A 21414-nucleotide genomic window follows, 5' to 3' on the forward strand; every position below is an offset into this window, starting at 1 on the left:
TTAATTTATCTACTTTCTGTCTCTATGAATTTGCCTCTTCTGGACATTTTATATAAATGGAATCATACAATCTGTGGTCTTTCGTGTCGGGCTCCTTTCACTTAGCATAATGTTCTTAGTCATTTGCTTTAAAAAATATCAGTATTTCACGGAGTTTCTCAGAGCATCTTGGGCCCCAGGGGTTCTGAGGCCATAATGCCTGTGGTGACATGCTGGTTGGAGTCGGCCACCATGAGCCATCAGGACAGCATGGGGTCCGGCAGCAGATGTGTGGGACCATGCAGCATGGGAGCTGGATGGTGGTCACAGTCTGGGGCCAGCAACAGAACCAGCGGTTAGGAACCAGTTAAGCATGGGAATCGTACTCGGAATGTTCCTTGTGGGGTGGGACCCCTGTGGTGTACTCAGGAGAGCCCAAGGGACCAGCTACCTGCAAATTCCATTCTCTGGCAGGGAGAGAGGTATGTTAAGGACACCAGTCCTGGACCTGTTATTCTGGCTTTGAATGGAGAGCCCCATTTCTAAGATGGTCTCAAAGCTCAACAGAAGCTGTGGGTCCCCACGGCTTGGCTGGTTCAGAGCTGGGGGGTGCAGAATGGACATCCCAACTACTTCCCCACCCTCTCTGACCCCGGGCATCCTTTTAGCGGGGAAGTTGCTCCTGGCAGGAAATCCCAACAGGCTGAGTGGAGTCAAGAACGCTTTGGTCTTAGTTTGTCCGTGAATTGAGTAAGTAATTGTTAATTCCCTTTTTGTGTTTTTGTTTGTTTGCAATTTTAACTTGCTCTATTCCACAGAGGATCTGATACAGTTTACAAAAACAAAATAGGAGCATGAGTTAAAAATGACAAACCAGGGAGGGGCCCCTGGGTGGCTCAGTCGGTTAAACGGCCCGGGTCATGACCTCGAGGTTCTCACGAGCCTGCGTCGCGCTCTGCGCTAACAGCTCCGAGCCTGGAGCCTGCTTTGGATTCTGTGTCTCCCTGTCTCTCTGCCCCTCCCCAGCTGGCACTCTGTCTCTGTCTCTCTCAAAAATAAAATTAAAGAAAGGTTAAAAAAAAAAAAAAAAGACAACCCAATCCAGAGGAAATAGAAGACACAAGGCTTAGACCAGAAGGGATAAAAGAACATGGATAAGGAGGGGAGAAGGCCCCACATGGTGGCTGTATTCGGGGCCTGGAATCAGGGGGCAACTTCTTGGCAGTGAAAAGAAAGGACAACAACACAGCTCAGTGTCCTGATGATAAACACACCAGTTGCTCGGAAAAAAGCACAGCTCTTCTTGGCGCTAAGATAGGAAGGGAATGTGTCTCATGCTGTTTCCAAAAGGGAGCCATCCATGAAGTCATCCCTCCAGTACGACTTAAGCTCCTATGGGCTGGGTCTGCTGGCATCTAAGACTGCCCTTTATTTACATCATCGGCTTTTGTTTGGGAAACACTGTGCCATTCGGTGACCATCATTCCAAGTTTTGCCAGAAACATGTACCATCTGTTCTATTATTTATGTAATATTTTCATTTACATTGACTTGAGCTTGCCCTATTTAAAATTTTTTTTTTCAACGTTTATCTATTTTTGGGACAGAGAGAGACAGAGCATGAACGGGGGAGGGGCAGAGAGAGAGGGAGACACAGAATCGGAAACAGGCTCCAGGCTCCGAGCCATCAGCCCAGAGCCCGACGCGGGGCTCGAACTCCCGGACCGCGAGATCGTGACCTGGCTGTAGTCGGACGCTTAACCGACTGCACCACCCAGACGCTCCATGAGCTTGCCCTATTAAAACATGGGCTCCACCGAAGCAATAGGGATCATAGGCGTAATTCTAGGATTTCACTGAGTTAAAGACGTTACTATTAACATAGATAATTTCACGCATGTTCCTCTGAAAATCACCTCATGTTCTAACGGTTTGTGTCCCACTAGTAGAACTCATGATGCACTGGGGTACATCTCCCTTTATGGACAGCAAAGCTTCCCCTCATCCCCTCCACCTGATGGAGTGATGGAGACAGTCTATGCATCAGACCTGGTTTAGGGTCTCCTTTCAAACCTTGTAATCGTAGAGCTGGAAGGGCCCCTGAGCAGCGTCCAAGTTAAACCCTACATGTGACAGATGAAGATGCTAGGGCTCAGAGAGCAGAAGGTCCTTGTCCCAAATCACAAGGCCAGTGACAGTGTGAGGACCTGTCCCAGCCTCACCTTCATCATGGCTCCAGATGGATGGATAAGCATTTATATAACCGAAGACTGGAACCCACTGAAGGAGGCTGGTTAATACACGGGTGGGGTCTCACCCAACTCCACGGCAAGCCCCGTGAGGGCAGGAACCATGTCCATTTTGTTCACCACGGTAAATCCAGCACCCAGCACTCTGCCTGGCACATAGCAGGTGCTCAGAAAACACTGGTGGGATGTTACTGCCAAGTTCAGGATGATGATCACTTCTGGGACGGCGGGAGGGAGGGACCTCAGATTGTGCAACGACTTCCAACTGTATTTGCTGAAGTGTTTTTCAAGTGGGGCCGTGGGTGTTCTGCCATTTGTTATATTATTGTCTATATTGTTGTTTCTATCTGGTTGAAATATTTTTTAAAATTTAAATACATTTGTTAAATACATAAATAAATACAATGTCCCTTAACAAGTGGTTTTTTTTTTTTTTTTTTTCCTCCGCTAATATAATCCTCTGTGCTGTAGCTCAAATGACTTTAACCACAGTGGAAGAAATGGCTCGGATTTCCATTGATACCCTCGCTGGGGGGTCTTCTCAGCTTTTCACCTCTCTCTCCACTTCCAAAGCCTGTGGCACTTAAGGGGTGAATCTGAGCACGACTGAGGCCAACCAAGGCAGAGGGTGCATCCCAGACCTGGCCATGGCATCACTGGCGTGGCTCACACAAACTGAAGTGATCCGGGAAGACAATTGGAGAGCCCCAGCTGGATGCGCAAGGGCTCCGCTGATGAGCGCCCCATCAGAGCAATGAGCGCTTCTGTAAAACCAAGCCACCAACCAACATCTGTGTTCCCCACCTGCATAAGACAAGTCTTGGCATATATATATATATATATATATATATATATATATATATACACATATACATGTATATGTATATATGTATGTATATATATATACACATATATATGTATACGTATATATGTGTGTATATATGTATGTATACATATACGTACACGTATACGTATATGTATACGTATATGTATATATATACACACACACACACAGACAGACTATTTTTTGGATCAAATGCCACGTTAGGTTGTACATGGAGGTTGCCAAAGTGGACCCACAAAGTCTCAGTGTTGAGCTTGGAAGGGACTTTCTAGGGCACTGGCACTAGCTCCCAAAGCGGCTTGCAGGCCTCCCTTAGGGGCTACTCCCAGGAGACGACTCACAATCTGGGGCAACACAAGAGATACGGGAGTGCTGACGCATACGGGCACTTGTACTCCAACGTTTATAGCAGCGCTTTCAATAGCCAAATTCTGGAAAGAACCTAAATGTCCATCGACTGGTGAATGGATAATGGTATGGTTTAGATATACTATGGAATACTACTTGGCAATGAGAAAGAACGAAATCTGGCCATTTGCAGCAACGTGGGTGGAACTGGAGGGTATTACGCTAAGTGAAATAAGTCAGGCAGAGAAAGACAGATACCATATGTTTTCACTCATATGTGGATCCTGAGAAACTTAACAGAAGACCAGAGGGGAGGGGAAGGGGGAAAAAAAGTTACAGAGAGGGAGGGAGGCAAACCATTAGAGACTCTTCAATACTGAGAACAAACTGAAGGTTGGTGGGGGTGGGGGAGAGGGGAAAGTGGGTGATGGGCATTGAGGAGGGCACCTGTTGGGATGAGCACTGGGTGTTGTATGGAAACCAATTTGACAATAAATTATATTTAACGTTAAAAAAAACAAGCCAGGACAACAGCACTTTTTCTTTCCTTCTTTCTTTCTTTCTTTCTTTCTTTCTTTCTTTCTTTCTTTCTTTCTTTCTCTTGCAAACCATCAGGGGATGTATTCTTTTGTTTTTATAAAAATGGCATCACCCTATGCACATTATTCTGCATCTAGCTTTTCTCATGAACAATCTTTCTAGGCCAAAGGCTGACATTTTTTGAGCGGTTAGTATATACGAGGCACAGTCATTAGCACCTCACGTGCGTCAAGCCTATAGGGAAGGCACTGTTATAATCCCTACCTTGCCAAAGAGGAGACTGACGGTCAGAGAGGTCATGTAACAGTTTGTAAGTACCGGGATCCAGATTTGAACACTAGCAAAATCTGTCTCTAGACCCTGTGTTCCCAGTCACTGCTCTTTACTGCCTTCCTAAACAGATTCAGGGTCTGTCTCATTCCGTTTAATAGCTGAATAATGGGCCATAGTTTGGATACGGCACCTTCAAACTTTCTCTACTGCTCCATTTTCATATATTTTTTTCTAATTTTTTTGCCGGTGGAAGTTTGCATTAAACATCCTTTGCACACGTATCTTTACAGATGGATGCTATTGTTCCATAGGCCAGGTTCCCAGAGATGGGACCACGGGTCAAAGGGATATGTGTGTTTTGGGTGAGAATAGCTATGAGGCCCACTGTTTGCCACAACTCAGAAGGATGAGCCATGTGATTGGAACTCACCGGTTTGATTCTGTCTTGAGGACATATCTCTGACCCCTCTTCTCCAGGACAATCCCTGAGATGGGGTTGAGGACAGTCTTCTCTTCCCTAGTTTCCTTACATGTTCCTCTCATAACATGGTTGCATGTTCCCTATGGCTGATCCAGATACCTCTTAAAGTACGGCACCTTCTGGGGTGACCTCTTCCTCATTGAAAGACACAGAGAGAGAGAGAGAGAGAGACAGTATTTTTTCTGATGTCAGTGGTGCAGTAGGTAGGATCCAAGGAGGTGGGGTTCCAAGTTCTTTTCAGCCCCTGCCAAGCCATACACCTGCCTCCCTGAGAAAAAGACCAACGAAATTCTACCGCCACATGATAAGAAAACGGATCTCATTCTTCAATTAGGGAAAATGCCAATGATTTTGGAGCTGGACAGACCACCAAGCATCTTCTAGCTCAGTGCTTTCTTTTACGAACGAGCCCTGGAGGGCAATGACCAGCTCAGGCTCACACGTGGGGTATGGGAGCTGGGAGCAGGGTCACCGGGGGGTTCTTCTCTCCAGCTCTCTCTGCCTGCTGGTTCTTAGGAACCATCTTACTAGAAAGGCACTGTGTAAATATTTTGCTAAGGAGCCAAGAGAGGAAACTTACCCAGGCTGAGCGGCCCTGTGCTGGGCGCTAGCCATGGACACAATGCTCAATGAGAGCCATTATCTGGGAAGGGAGGGCTGTTTGTTCCGCTTCAGGACGGTGCCAGAGCCCGGAGCCACCAGGCTTGCCACTCTGGCTGCCACACAGAAGAGTCTCCTTGCACTCAGCAGACTCTGCGGTTATGCAATGCTGGGCCAGAAGGTTAACTCTCCCCAGACGGGAGCCAAGCCTTGGTCCTTCCTGCCTGAGCATGTCCATCAGAAAATGCTCAAAATTGAGGGCCTCCTTGTTTGCAAAAAATGCTCAGACCCCGAAACTGCTGGTTTATTCCAAAGGGTGTAGTAAGCCCATCTGGCACCTTCCTACCAAGGCACTGGGTCCCAGCCACGGTGACTGCTCTCTGCTCTTCAAGCATCGCTCACGGGCCATGTGGCCCTGCTTCCGCATCAGCGCTCCTGCCCTTCTAAGAAGGTTCCTCTTGCCCCTCCCCCTCTACAGTGGTGCTGGTTGAGTGCTTCTCCCTCTCTCTCTATTTTTCTATTTTATTTTATTTCTTTTAGAGAGAGCGAGCGAGCAAACAAGTGCAAGTGGGGGAGTGGGACAGAGGGAGAGAGATAACCCCAAGCAGGCTTCATGCTCAGCATAGAGCTCCATCTTCACGACCACCTGAGCCAAAATCAAGAGTGGGACGCTCAACCAACTGAGCCACCCAGGCGCCCTGAGCGCCTCTCTCTCTTAAGCACAAGTTCTACCCCACATTCACAAAGCCTTCCCCGACCACCCCAGCCATCAGTCCTGGAGCTGAAGGAGTGAGTTTTCAAAGCGAAAGAGACCTTGGATGTTATCTATCCAACCGCTCCATTTTCCAGATGAGGAAACTGAGGCTGAAAGCCGTTGACTAGCCTGAGAACAGACTGAATAAATGTGAGTATCCGCAGGGTTCTCCTCCCTAGACTCTCTCACACCTCACATCCCATCTGTCAGCAGATTATGCTGGCTCGGCCTTCAGACGGTTCCCAGAATCCAACCACTTCCCACCGCCTCCACAGCCGCCAGCCTGGTCTGTGACACCATCACCTCCTGATGACGACATTCAGCCTCCCAGCTGGTCTCCCATCCTGCGCTGGCCTCCTGCAGCTCGGTCTCCGCACACAGTCAGGGTATACCTTTTAGGGCCCTCGGCAGATCTCCAAGGACTTCTCAATTATCTGCCCGCCTGCCACCGTCCCCTCTCCAGCCTCCTCTCCTCCGAGGCCCCACCCCTCACCCCTCCAGCCCCACTGGCCCCAGGGAGGTCCCCCCGCCCCATGTGATCATGCCTCTGCCCCGAACACTCTTCCCCAGGGAGGACACAGCTCATTCGCTTCCCCGTTAGTTCTTTGCTCAAATGCCACCCTCCAAGGCCCACCCTGACTGCTTGGTTCCTTTTCTTTCCTGACTCACCCTGCCACATACTATGTATTTTACTTAAGTACAAGATAATATCTGGGGCGCCCAAGTGGCTCAGTCGGTGAAGCGTCCGACTTCAGATCAGGTCACGATCTCAGGGTTCATGAGTTCGAGCCCCGCATCAGGCTCTGTGCTGACAGCTCAGAGCCTGGAGCCTGCTTCGGATTCTGTGTCTCCCTCTCTCCCTGCCCCTCCCCGGCTCGCGCTCTGTCTCTCTCTCTCTCTCAAAAATAAATAAACACTAAGAAAGAAAAAAGATAGTATCTATGTATTTATTTTGTAGGTAATACAAAATATATGATATGTGACAAGGTGAATATGTGCGTCTCTTTCCCCTATCACAATGTAGCTCCAAGAGGTAGAACCCGCCTTTTGTCACCTAGAACGGGATGTGGCATCTTCTCTTTTAGGCATGGCTGATTTTAAGGATGAGCCACCTCTAAGGATGGAGGAGGGTGATGGTGGCACCGTGCCACAGTGCATGTGAGCTGGAGGTGGGGGAGGGGATGAGTTTGGTGGCCCAGGCAGGATCAACGGAAGGAGAGGCTCTGAAGGCTCTAGGGAGGCCAGCTGAGAGGCTGCCCCGATGCCATATATTTAGGACCTAATGGGGGAAGAACCCAGACCTCAGCTGGGCCCAGGTAGGGCTGCTTCGGAACAGCTGATTAATCCCGAGAGAGGTTCAGAAGACCCAGGCGTGGCTGGCCCCTCCCTGCTTTCAGGGAATCTGCAAGTCCAAAATCTATCGCTTTAAAAGCTCTCCAGTGGGAGACTCGTAGACCAGGCCACATTTGGGGGCCTCAGCCAAATCCCTCTGTGAAGAGCTTTATTCCCAGGAATAAATATCGGCTGAGCGAATAAAGGCAGAGCCAGAAGGGAACGGGAAGGAGCTAAGACAGACCCAGGAGAAGAGGAGGAGGCCCGGAGCCACAACACGATCCCACGGGAGGGTGCCAACCAGCACCCGGCACAGACCGAATGGCTTGTCCCGACAGGTGGGACAGGCGGTTCCTGTTCCCACTTGCTCTCCCACACCTGCGGCCATGCTGATCGGAAGCCCAAATCTCGAGCAAACAGAACCTCGTGATTTCGCTTTTATTTTGACTGACAGTTCTATTTACCCATGGCACCATTTCTTTCAGGTTGGCCGGTTTTGTTCTAAAGAGGGGCCCGAAGGGCGTTCCCGGGTGACTGGCGGCTGACCCCTCTTTTCTGGGTCGGCCCCAGCCCGTCCCGATTCCGCTTCTCCGCACGCTTCGTGGGCTCTTTCACGAAGAGCCTTTTCTTCTAGATGTGTGTGCTCATCCCTCAGGCGCTGGTCCTTAATCCTCTGCGTGTCTCTCTGCCATTTCTTGCCCTGATTCGCAGCTTCCACGGCTGCACACATCACCGGTGCTGCCCCGGAACTCCCCAGGCAGACGTTTCCAGCGGTGACGGCTCAGCTTGGCCAACCATCAAGTGCAATATGCTTCGCGCCAACCTCATCTCTCCCCCTCTGCATCGGGTATGGCCATTCTCCTACACTTCCAGGCTCGCCGCCTCAGAACCACCCCAGAATCCCACCCTTCTGCCCCCACGTCACCTCTTCCACCCACCCCACCCATTCCCTCATTGGTTCAGCTGTGTGCCAGCCTGTGCTGGGGTCTGGGGATATTCACCATACCTGTTTTCTCCTCTCTCTGGGGAACCTCCAGGACCACCCCGGGCCCTGGGGTTGTGAGGGGAAGCCTGTGCCAAACTAGCCAGTCCCACGTCCACAAGTAATTCACAGAGTGATCTTGGGCAAGTCACTTCCCATGTCTGAGCTTGGGTGTTTTTATCTGCTCTTGGAAAAGATGATCCATTCCTGCTTCGCCTCTTCCCAGCCTGGCAGAGACGTGCACGGGTGATGTCAATCTAAAGAATGCGTGTGGCCATCACCTTCAACCGTATTGCAGCCTTCTTCCTCCTACAGACCATGGCTTTAACCCTCTCTAGCCCCCCAGCCTCCTGAGACAGGGCTGTAGAATCTGTGGGGGTTTTTGATGTTTATTTTTGAGAGAGACAGAGTGTCAGTGGGGGAGGGGCAGAGAGAGAGGGAGACACAGAATCTGAAGCACCGAGCTGTTAGCACAGAGCCCAGCGCGAGGCTCGAACTCACAAAGCGTGAGATCATGACCAGAGCCCAAAGCAGACACTTAACTGACTGAGCCACCCAGTCGTCCCAGAATCTGTGTTTTAAAGAAACACCCAGGGGCGCCTGGGTGATTCATTGTGTTAAGCATCCAACTCTTGATTTCAGCTCAGGTCAGGATCTCACAGTCCTGACATTGAGCCTCTGCGTCTGTGTGGAGTCTCTCCCAGTGTGGAGCCTGCTTAAGATTCTCCCTCTCTGCCTCTGACTCTCTCTCTCTCTCTCTCTCTCTCTCTCCCCTGCCCCCTCTCTAAAAAATAAAAATAAAGAAAAATAAAGAAACACCCCAGGCAATTCTGTTGTAGGGGGTGGTCTATGAGCCACACTTGGGGAAATTCTGGCTCGAGAGATGTTCCAACCCCCTCTGCACCGCCCCAGCCCCGGAGCAGGCCCCACCCTGATTTCCAGGCCCAGGCCCCAGTCTCTCACAGGAGGCCCTCAGTGGTCACCAGGGTGGGCTGTCCGCTCACCAGCCTGAACCCAGAGCCGAGTGTTATTTCTTGCCATTTCCCCAGCACGGAGAGCCTTCCTGACCTCCCTCTCTCCGAACCTCTTTCCCACCCCGCAAGGTCCAACTCAGATGACTTCTCCTTCCTCCACAAAGGTCAGAAGCACCTTGTCCTGGGCACCCCAAGAGACACATTCCCAGTCATTTCCATCCTGGGTTGCTGGCTGGCTTTTCACCATCTCACATCTTAGCTTCCTAGCCAGGCTGTAAGCTCCCTAAGGGCAGCCGTCTGTCTTACAGGTCTTTTGTGTTCAGTAACAATGCTTACGGAGCAGCTACAAACACTTAAACACACACCAGCACACCTGAAGGAGGGGGGCAGAATTCTTGCGTGAGGGGTGTCCTCTCTAAAGCAAAGACAGAGGGTGCTTGCACACATGCCCAGAGCAGAAATCCAGAGAACCCACAGAAACCCAGGGCAGCGGTTCCTAACATCGTGGTGGAGAAGCACGAGGGTGGGGGCAGAGAAGGAGATTCCAGAAGGAAGGAACTTTGGGTAAAGTGTGAGGAGTCCTTTCTGCACAGCAGTTGGGGAGGAGGAGGAGGAGCGACGGAGAACAGGAACGGGCTGGATGAGGGAAGCTGAGCCGAGGAGATGGACATATCCTGTAGGTCAAATCCGGCCCGCTGCCTGTTTTTGTCCACGGAGTTTTACTGGAACACGGCTACACTCATTCCTTTACGCGCTGTCCGTGGCTGCCTTCACGCAGCACAGTAGAGGTGACCAGGTGCAAGGGAGACCGTGTGGCTTGCAAAGCTTAAAATATGTACTATCTGGCCATTTAGAAAAAAAATGTTGCTGATCCCGGCCATGCATGTAGGAAGATATTGGTGGGTTGTTTTTTTTTTAATTTTTTTTTTTTCAACGTTTTTATTTTTGGGACAGAGAGAGACAGAGCATGAACGGGGGAGGGGCAGAGAGAGAGGGAGACTCAGAATCGGAAACAGGCTCCAGGCTCTGAGCCATCAGCCCAGAGCCCGATGCGGGGCTCGAACTCACGGACCGCGAGATCGTGACCTGGCTGAAGTCGGACGCTTAACCGACTGCGCCACCCAGGCGCCCTTATATTGGTGGGTTTTAAGCAGGGGACGGCATGGTCGGATTTGTGTTTTATCTTTCTATCCCTCTGGGACAATGTAGGGATGGGTGGGGCAGATGAGCTGGCTGGAAGGGAAGGTGGTTGGGGGGCTAGTTAACTGTCCAGGTGGGGGGCGAATATGACATCATTGCTGTTGTTTATAAAGAGATCTATTTGTTTATTAATGTTTATTTATTTTGAGAGAGAGAGAAAGCAAGCAGGTGAGGGGCAGAGAGAAAGAGAGAGAATCTCTCTCTTTTTTTAAATGTTTTTATTTTTGAGAGACAGAGCATGAGCAGGGGAGGGGCAGAGAGAGAGGGAGGGAGACACAGAATCCGAAGCAGGCTCCAGGCTCTGAGCTGTCAGCACGGAGCCCAACGCGGGGCTCAAACTCACAGACCGGGAGATCATGACCTGAGCTGAAGTCGGATGCTCAACCAACTGAACCACCCAGGCGCCCCGAGAGAGAGAGAAAGAGACAATCTTAAGCAGGTTTTTCAGTGTCAGCACTGAGCCCGACGCAGGGCTCAGTCTCACAAACCATGAGATCATGACCTGAGCTGAGATCAAGAGTCAGACGCTTGACCGACTGAGCCACCCCGGCGCCCCTGTCACGAGATTTATTAAGAGTTGCTGTGTGCCTGCACCGGGCTACGCCCTTTACACATACTCCCTCACTTCCTGTGCACAGCAAGTGCAGGTAAGTGCTGTTCTCCTCATCTTACAAATAAGGCACAGAGAAGTAGAGCGGCTTGCCCAAGGTCACACAGCCGGTAGGCAGCAGAGCCAGAACGCAAGCCCAGAGCCAAGCTCGAGGTCTTCGGGGTCAAGCGTGTGTGCTTGTTGACAGATCCCTTCATGCCTCCCTGAGAATGCACAGAACACAAGTCTTCTATAGGAGAAAATCTTCTCTGAGTCGAGTCAGGCAGGAAGTGGGAGGCAGGAGTGTGGCTATTTTGGAAAAGCGACACAAAAAACCACGAAACTTCCTACCTGTCCCGTTTTGCTCCCATCTGTCCTCGGAAACAAGGCTGCCCCTCTCTTAGAGAAAAAGGTGTTTCTCCCCACACTCTGGCTTTGCCGCTGTGGCGGGAGAGAGTGCTAAGCTTAGCACACGTTCGCTATTTTTAAAGGACTGTATAAACAAACAGGGCTATGTAAATAAGAAAAAAATGAGGTCATCCTTTTAAAAATCTAAAAATGTTCTTTTTCTACGGGGTGAGCAGCAAAACCTCAGAAAGAGCTGGTGCTTTTTTATCCCTGAGAGCCGGCCCCCCCCCCCCGTGCGCCCCCCCCCCCCCCCCCAGGGAAGGCAGGCAGCCTGTGAGTCGGGACTCCTGGGTTATATTCCTGACTCTGTGGGCTCTGCCTCAAATGCCCAAAGCCACTGCCCAACCCCAAGCCACCAACTCCCTGGGGCATCGGTCCCCATCCCAGGCATTCACAAGACCCTCCTCCTGCACAAACCTGCTTAGAGTGCTGAGCCAGCTGCCCCCTGCCATCCTGCTTCCTCTACCCTGGCCTGAACCCGGGTCTGCTGAGTGGCTGCAAAGGCCTCTGCATGCTACTTAGAAGCCATTTGTGCACTCCCTCCATATCCAACCCCCCCCACCCCGCCAACACCACAGGTTTCCCTGCACATATTCCAATCTCCCCACATTCTTCCAGACCTCCTCTCCCAAGCTGATGGCTGGAAGTCACGAGAACAGCCAGGGGAGCTGTGTTTAGGTCATCAACAATCATCAGGAGACACCCCAAGTTTCGGCAGGAGCCCAGGAGGCTTCCCTGTTTCCCAAGAACTTCTTCCACTGACCCCCCCCCCCCCCAGCCCTCAGCATCCTCGGCTCCGTGAAGCACAGAAATGAGAACCACCAATATTTGATGGGGGGGGGGGGGCTTTCAAACTGTGTTCCACGGAGGTATTTTAGAAGTTCTTCAAAGGTCACTCGAGAAGTTTATTCCAAAAATATAGTTCGACTCCTTTTAAATAAAACCGTGGTGGAAAATGGACCTGTGCATTCAAACATGTGCCTTAGCACATCATAGTAACCCACCAGGTACACACAACAGGTGTGGCCAGCTTAACTTGGTTTGGGCAGAACTCAGACTAAAGCCTGGGCAGGTCTTGAACTTCAGTATAAAATAGGTCTTCAAGTAGAAAGCTCGGAGCTCTTTACTGGACATGTTGCTTCTTCGGTTCAGGACTATACATCCTTACATAAAACCGCACAAACAAGTACACTCTGAAACTTTGCATGATATGAGAATATAGTATGTGGATTATCACGAAGACGTCATCAAGATTGTCTGCTTCCTGTCTGAGTGTTGTAATAGGAAGGAATGCAAGCCGTTGCCTGATACTCTCAGTGATGCAAACCAGAATCATTCTCCTCCTTTCCTAATGTCCATCTAGCATTGAACTGAAGATCATTCGGGGCTGAAGGTAAGCGGTTAGAAGTCTGTTACCATTCACATCATCTTATAGATAATGATTTGGAATTTGCTTAATACTGTGCAACCAAGCCAAACAAAATAAAAACAAAAAAAGGCAATATTAGATGTTATAGTTGGTACGTGATAAAATGATTATCTAGAGCAGAGGCCGGCAAAATTCTATAAAGGACCAAAGAGTAAATATTTTTGACTTTGTGGGAGAGACAGTCGGTCACAATTACCCAACTCTGCCACCAGAGCAGGAAGGCAGCCATAGATAATGTGTAAGTGAATGGCACGACTATGTTCCAACAATATTTTATTTACAAAAATCAGGAAAGAGCCTGGATTAGACCCGTGGGCAGTAGTTTTTTGACCCTTAATCTAGACTCTGAGATCTCAATGTTTTTATTGACGGACGTTCATAATAAATACATGTCAAAAATTGGGCACCTGGGTGGCTCAGGTGGTTGAGCGTCCGACTTAAGCTCAGGTCGTGATCTCGCAGTTTGTGAGTTCAAACCCACTGGGCTCACTGCTGTTGGCACAGAGCCCGCTTCAGATCCTCTGTCCCCCTTTCTCTCTGCCCCTTCCCTTCTTGCGCTCTCTCAAAAATAAATAAAAACATTAAAAAAATAAAAGATAAATGCATATCAATAAACTGCCAATATAATCTGTTTGATATTATTGGCATTCCATGTAGGACTCGACTTTTAAAAATGGCTTCTAAGACCGTAGAAGTTTGCATACTACTGGCCGAGGGCTTTGCTGCTGAGAAAATGCTCTAATGTCTCTTTTCAAATTAGGTTCATCTTGACTTACTCAGAAATCACATTTACTCTGGAGAGAGCCTCAGTCCAGGTTCCCAGTAGAGGGGGGCCATGACTCCCTGCCCTCCAGTAACCTCAAACATAGCCGTTCCCAAGCTCACATAGTGTGAATGGGCCTCCCCAGCATAGGGGAGTGTGCAATGTCAATGAAGGCTGGCCCCCAGCTGTGTCCTACCTGATATCCCCACCTGCCCGGGCCTGAGCCCTCTCCCTCATTCAGAGGCCATATGTCCCAGCACCCTCCGTGGTGGCTAGGGAGGCTGTGCCAGCAGTGGGCCAGGAGCACCTGGACACTCCAGAAGCCCTGAGTCGGCACCCCATTAATCACAGAGGCTTTTATTCCCCAGGGAGAGCACAGGAGGGGGTTGGGGACCAGACTTCTTGCTGGAACTGACAGCTCATTTCCCTCTAGACCAGTCCCATCCCTTACGGATTCTTCCCTGCAGCTGTCAGAGCCCACATGGACAAAAAGGGCATTTAGCAATAAAGTAGGGGAAGGCAATGTGAGGTCTGGGGAGGATCCCCACCTGTACTCTCCTTGACGGTCCTCCCATATCTCCTCCTGCATATCCCTCTGAGGTTTCTGTTTCCAGCCAGGTTCAAGTATTTCCTGCGCACCTACCCTAATAAACCCAGATCCTTCCCCGAGACTGCTGGCGGAGAAGACCCACAAAGGCTGTGACATACGCAGATGGAAACAACTGCTAAACCTCGGCACCACGAGACGTCCCATGATGCCATGGAAGGGGACCGACTCATTATGGCACTGTTGATTCCTATGAAAATGTCGATATTCCTGGGGAAGGGTCATCCTTGAAGCTGTTATTGCCTTTCTTCAGGATGCGTCTTGGTGGAGAAGACAGTGCTGGGTCTTTTGTGGCCAGAGGCTCTGCTCCTTACTTGCTGTGTGATTGTCTTTAAATCACTGAACCTCTCTGTGCTCAGTTTCCTTATCTCTATAAGAGGGGCAATAGAACCAAGCCTCACTCGGGTCTGTGCGGTACTCGGATTTGCCGATAAAGTCCCAGGCCCCATACGTAGCGTTGGTGGCTTTACTTCACTCTGACTCTTACGCTGGGAACCAGATGGCCAGAGCATGGCACACATGTCACAGCACAGCAACCAGGAGGGCAGAGAGGTGGCCAACCTGCCTGCACAAGTCCGAAGGGCTGCTCACATTCAGGGATCCCTTACTACGTGTCCAGCAACATTCCAGGGGCCTTCCCTGCATCTGCACAGCAACCTGTGAGGTGGGCGCCATTACTTCCCATTTTACAAGCGGGACCAAGCAACTTGCCTCCTAAATCGTAAATGCCTCACAAAACCCGTAAGTGCCTGAGCTGGGATTTGAACCCAGGAAGGTCCAGAGCCTCCACTATTAAGCACCACATCTAACTAGTTCGTGGCACATCTCTCAGAGTGAGGCACAGGGTGAGGCACAGAGTGAGGCAGTCCTTCTTCCTCAGAGTCCAGGGGTGACTCCCCCACCTCCACTGGAGAACCCCGGTCACGGCCTGGGTCAAGGGGGTCCACGTGGTGCAGCCGAGCTGTGGGCAGAGGCCTGGGCCCAGCTACCCCAAGGGTCCCCATAGAGGAAGAACAACTAGGTACAGTGGTGCCCTCTTCGAGGGCTGCCCGAGGCCCTAGCCTCCTCTCTGTAAGTGCGAAACCACTAGGAGGATGGGGATGAGGCTTTGCTCACCGCACGCCAGGCTGGAAAGGCCCTCAGGACTCACAGCCAAGCCCAGAGACCCAAACACAGGGAGAGCATCACCAGAGTCCCCAGAAAGAGGCCCCGGAACACCCACACATCGGCTGCGCCTGAGTCAAGATACAGATTCCTGTTTCCCCCGTCCCAAGAGTCTGCTTCGGAGAACATGGGTGGGCCAGCAAATCTGCTTTGGTGGGGGTAAAGTTTATTTATTTATTTTGAGAGAGAGCCAGAGACGGCGCGAGTGGGGGAGGGGCAGAGAGAGAGGGAGACAGAGAATGGCAAGCAGGCTCTGCCCTGCCAGCGCAGAGCCCAACGCAGGGTTCAAACCCACGAACCGTGAGATCGTGACCGGAGCCAAAACCGAGAGTCGGCCGCTTAACCGACTGAGCCACCCAAGTGCCCCCTTTGTTTTCACCAGGCAACCCCTGCAACCTACTTCGGTGATTCTGACACACCCCGAAGCCAGGCAAAACATCCAAAGACATATTCCCAGCCCAAAGAGCTCTAACACCACACACCTAGCCTGAACCACAACCTGAACTTCTAATCTGGAGCCACAGAGCATACCGGAAGAGCTAAATATTTATATACACAAATACATAGATGGACGCCGAGGCCCCTCCTCAGGCTAACTCAACCAGCATCTCTGGAGACAAGGTCTCGCTACTAGAAATTTTTAAAAACTTTCTAGATGATTCTAACGTGTAGCCAGGGCTGAGAACCCTACATCCTTTCACTTCTTTACTGCAGGGAGGGTCCTGAAGAGACGCCGCTCAGTCTTCAACACCCGCTGTGCTCCTCTGAGTAGTTAGGGGGTGGCCAGGGGCTCTTCAGGCAAGAGCCATCATGGGGGTGGGCGGAGAGGGGGACAGAAAAGACGGTGGAACTCTGGTGTGTGGGCCGTCATGTGAGGAGGCTGTGGTCTCTCGAGAGGAGTTGTTGCCACGGACAGAATGGAAACTGAGGAACTGGGAAGACAACTGAATTTGGGGGGAGGCAATGTGGAGGCAGGGAAAGAGTGCTGACCCTCACGGTCTCTGCTCTTGGCCAAGGAAGTCCTGACGACTTCCAGTTTCCACAGAGGCTCAAGGAAGGCAATAATAATAATAACAACAACAATACATTCGGAAGAGGAAGAACAGTAGCGAGCTCATGCAAAAGACCAAAATGGCGCCCCCATCGAGCATACTCACTGATGGCCTGTTTCTTACCTGTGCTGAAGGCACCACTTTCGATGACCAAAACTAAAACACTGTTCTCTTTGGAAACCAGCATTCATGTCCACTTCTGCTACGTGGCCTTCCTCTCATGCTCTGCTCTTCCCTCTGGAAGGGAGAGCTTGCCTGGCCAGTATCTCTTGAGGCTCCACCACGAACTAGTTAGAGGCTGCCAGGTTTGTGCCTTGAATCCTGCAGGAGACGGTCAAAAAAAGTATGATCAAAGAGGTTGCTAGGTCAACTTCTTCAGACACAGAACAACCTCTGCCCGGTCCCAGGAGGCCCAGGCCCCCAGCTCCTCCCAAGCTGCCCATCTTGGGCTCGATCCCCACGTCCCTTGGGAAGACAGTACGGCATGGTGGTCCTGGTACCATGTTGTATCTTGCACATGGCACCTAACTTCTCTGAGTCCCCTGTTTCTTCACCAATAAGAAGAAAGAATTCTAATTCTAAGATGGCCCTCAAGATTTCCCGTCCCCTGATGTACACATGCTGCATAATTCCAGGACTGTGAATAGGATGGACTTTGCTCTCATGCTTAGGTTACGTTACAGGACACAGCTGACCCCAAAACAGATTATTCCTTGGGCTTACCCTACCCAAGAAAGTCCTTTAAAAGCAGAGTTTTTTTTCTGGCTGGTCGCAGAAGAGGAAGTCATGGGAATTACAGTCAGGCGGATTTGACTTGCAAGGTTGCTTCCTTGAAGATGGAGGGGGCATGTGGAAAGGCCACCTGAAGGGGTGCAGAGAAGCACCCCCCCCCCCCCCCCCACTGACAGCCAGCAAGAAAAAGGACCCGAGTCCTACAACCAATGGATTGTATCTGGATTCTGACATCAAGTGAACAAGGCTGGAAAAGCAGAATTTTCCAGGGCCTCAGGACAAGCGCTCAGCCCACAGGTACCTTGATTTCATCCCTGAGCAGAGGAGTCAGCCTCTCTGTACCAGAATTCTGACCTCTAGAACCATGAGCTAACAAACAAGCGCCACGAAGTTTGAGATGATTTGCTACACGGCGAGAGAAAACGAATACGGCCTGCACAAGTGATGCATATTCGGGCCTGCGTGGAAATTAAATCCAATAGTTGGGCAGAAGAACCGGATTCCCCAAATCACTAAACCAAATGGAACACTCGAGGCCAGAGGGAAGGGGCTCAGGGGTCAGCGGATGAAGGAGGGAGCACCAGTTTTCAATCATCAACTTACACGCTGTTTGTAAGGATCAAATGAGAAAATACAGGGGAGGGCGTTTCGTGCTCCAGAAAGCCTGAGTTGTTTTAGTTGAGTGTAGTGTGTGTGTGTGTCGCATCCACGCTGCTCCCCTGGGCCTAGGCTTTGGCTTGTCTGCTGGAGTCAGTGTGCTGGGGTGGCTGAGGATGTGGCTCCTAGAGCTAGGGTACCTGGGTCCCCGTCCGGCCCCGTACTCGTGACCTCTGTGTCGCCTCCCTATGCCTGAATGCGGGGCTAAGAAATAGCAACTACCTCCCAGGGTTTTAGTGATTCGGTAGACCAGTGCCTGGCGCTGCTCTGGGCGTTATCCCACAGTACGCCCAGCGATCTAGGTCTGGAGTCACCTGCTCGTGGGCCTGGGGCACTGTCATGACTTCCTTCTCTTGGGCACCGTGGTTTTACTGGCACAGCCTTGGAAGAGTTAATGTTCCGGCAACTACGTCCCGCTGCTGACTCCTAGAAAATGTGCAGGTAACTGAAGCCACTCTGCTCTCCCCTCCCCGCCACACCAGCTGCTCTGGAATCCAGCCAGCGCTGCCCCGCACCCCAGGGCAGCACTGCGCCACCCCACAGTGGCCTCCGTCTATCATTCCCTGATCCTGCTGCCCGAAGCATCCGAACTTCTCACCACTCCTCGGTTTTCGTCAACCCCACATCCTCTGATAGATCTCAGTTATTAATACAAACAGCTGTGCTCTGTCCCTCCCAGGGTCAAAACCCTGATTTCTTAGGACGGGCTATCCTATGAACACTGTCTACAATTCCCCACCTCTGAGCGTAGAGAGTCCGGAGTCTCGCAGGCCTTGTGGACTGCACACACCTCGGCGGGGTCGGTCTGACCCACTCCCCACCCCTGGAGACTGGCACAGGGTCTCACACACAGTCGGAGTAGAACAAGTCTCTTTAGAACCTAGCTGGGTTGCTCATTCATTGAACCGAGCACATTCAGCACCTATTTTGGGTCAGGCCCAGTGGGAAGGGCAAAGATTCAGTCCCTGCCTTCAAGGGGATCACTGTTGTGGGAGGAGGGGCCAGGAACAAAGGGATGCATAGACTCACTGGTTCTGAGCGACTACCCCTTGAAGTCAGGAAGAAAAGAGTAGTCGATTCTGATGATGTCTGAATGGGTGAGAGAGAAAGAGATTGTAAGAAGTGTACGTAGACAGGAGACCCCAAACTGCACGAGTGTCCGAAGAATTTCATGCTGTCCGTGTGGCTGGAGGTGAGAGGTGGTGATAGCTCAGGAGGCGAGACCTGGGCAGGGGGAGAACTTGGTATATGTAACAGGCTGGGCTTGATCTCGCAGCCGAGGGAGGTCACGGAATCGTCTTAATCAGCGAGGTAATGCAGTGGGGACCAGAGGTGTGGCTGGAGCAGAGGACGGGCTCGGGTGGAGGGAGCGAGCCACTGCTCTGCCATCCACCAGCGGGGCCAGCACTGCCCGAATGCTGCTCCTGGCCTCCAGCAGCAGGTGAGTGGGCAGGGCGGACCCGCCTGCATCCGGTCACCAGGAAAATGTTACACACACCTGACGTTCTACATGGTAGGTGGAGCCCATGGGTTTACCTCTTCTCCCCCAAACTCCGGGGACACAGAACAACGTCCAACGAAATAAGAAAGGTTCAAGTAAGAACGCTCTCAGAGTAGCACCAGCCGGCCAGCAAGTCTGAGCAAAAGCAGACAAGGAGGAATGACAGAAAAACGAATCAAAGCTAAGCCGGCTTCACCCACCAGGGGCAGGGAAAGGCCCACGTGCCAATTGCCAGGGAGGGAATTGTGCTCGGAGGCCTCGGGAGCCAGGGCAGGGCTGGCTAGCCAGAATTACTGAAATCCAAGGGTAATGAGTGAATCCTTCAGGTTTCCAAAGAGACAAGAGTGGGAAGGAGAGGAGACCCGAAGCCACCTACCCCACACCTTACTGTCTTCCTTAGCATGACTCTCTTCCAGGAGACTGTAGCCCTGACACATGCTTTGACTGCTCTTTGCAGAAACTTCCTGAAGGATCCTTCAGCTCTTCAACAGTTTGTGCCCTAAGATTCTTGGAGTCCCTTGCCTTGCCTCAAAATCCCCCCCCCCTTACCCTCACCCCCAGCCTGTGGTGTGGTATTCCTTGCACCATCCTGATGAAGCTCCTGCACTGACGTATCCATTAAAAAAAAATTTTTTTTTAATGTTTATTTTATTTTTGAGAGAGAGAGAGAGAGAGAGAGAGAGAGCAGGGGAAGGGCAGAGAGAGAGAGGGAGACAGAATCAGAAGCAGGCTCCAGGCTCTGAGCTGTAAGCACAGAGCCCGACGTAGGGCTCGAATTCACAAACCAAGAGATCATGACCTGAGCTGAAGTCAGACGCTAAACCAACTGAGCCACCCAGGCGCCCCTTGACATATCCATTTTAAAGGAGACTTTCAACCCTCAGCAAATCCCGATCTTGCTGCCTCCTCTGGATATGATAAAGCTCCATGGAGGTGATGCCACCCTTTACCCAGGTCAGCAGTGGGCTCAGCTTTGTCTCTGACTCTCCAAAAATTTTGAGAATCAAATTGCCATTGGACTTGACATTACTAACTGCCAGAAGACAACAAATACTACAGAGGTCTGAGGAAAAAGGGTTAAAAGATCTGTTACTCCACTGGCTCTCAAAGCCAAAGACAGAAGTACTAAAAATAGTATGCCACTTATCTTTTCTTAAAACAATTACTCAAGGAATTACTACCACAAAATTAAAACCGTATCAGAATAAGTAACTCGAGAAAGGGCAAGACAGGATACACAGGAAACAGTGATGAACAATGAAAGAAAAATGCACAGTCAAATCTAAGCAAATGCTGATAATAATGGTCTCATTTGGCTGGGAATTAGCTCCTTGACACTAGAGGAGCATGGGTTTTAATTTTTTAATTTAAGGGTAACCATTTCCAGAAAAAAAAACTACTGTGTGTGGGGTCAGGGGGAGAAACAAAAAATTCGATTAATTAATTCAATTAATTAAGCGTTAGACAGGTAAAGGAAAAGGTATCATAACCAAAAGACATAAAACAAGCCCAAATGTATCAATAAATAGAACAATGTGAATAAATTAAATGACTGTATTTTGAGATAAGAGATTAGGTTGAATGGAAAAAAAAAAATCCAGCCATCTGCTGTTTGGAAGTGATACACTTAAAACAAATGGACAAAGGTTGGACTAAAAAAAAAGGCAAAAAAAATAATAAGCAAAATGGTAACAAAAGATCCAGGAAAGTTAATGTTAATATCAGACAAAATGTAAAAATGTTAAATAGAATAAAATGGGGCACTTTAGATTGCTAATGGGTCTATTTCTCCAAGAAGGCACATGAATCATGAACCTTACCTTCACCCTGAACAGTGGAACCATAAAATATATGAAATCATACAGTTTTAGAACCACAAGAAGACCAACACAGAATAGTGTCTTGAACACATTACTCTAAGTCTGATGGTACAAGTAATCTCCAAAGAAAAGTAGG

General features: G+C 50.4%; 1 protein-coding gene across 5 annotated transcripts in view; it reads right to left on the bottom strand.

The window, feature by feature from the left end:
* HIVEP3 (HIVEP zinc finger 3) overlaps positions 1–21414 on the bottom strand; it is a 469700-nt gene that overhangs the window by 82418 nt on the left and 365868 nt on the right. For all 5 annotated transcript variants that reach the window (XM_040469831.1, XM_040469832.1, XM_040469833.1 and 2 more), the window contains one exon: positions 16692–16889. The gene's annotated coding sequence lies outside the window, so the exon portion shown is untranslated. The remainder of the gene's footprint in view (positions 1–16691; positions 16890–21414) is intronic.

Source organism: Herpailurus yagouaroundi, unplaced genomic scaffold, assembly GCF_014898765.1.
Source record: "Herpailurus yagouaroundi ecotype Mexico unplaced genomic scaffold, PumYag 77, whole genome shotgun sequence".
Lineage (NCBI taxonomy): Eukaryota > Metazoa > Chordata > Mammalia > Carnivora > Felidae > Herpailurus > Herpailurus yagouaroundi.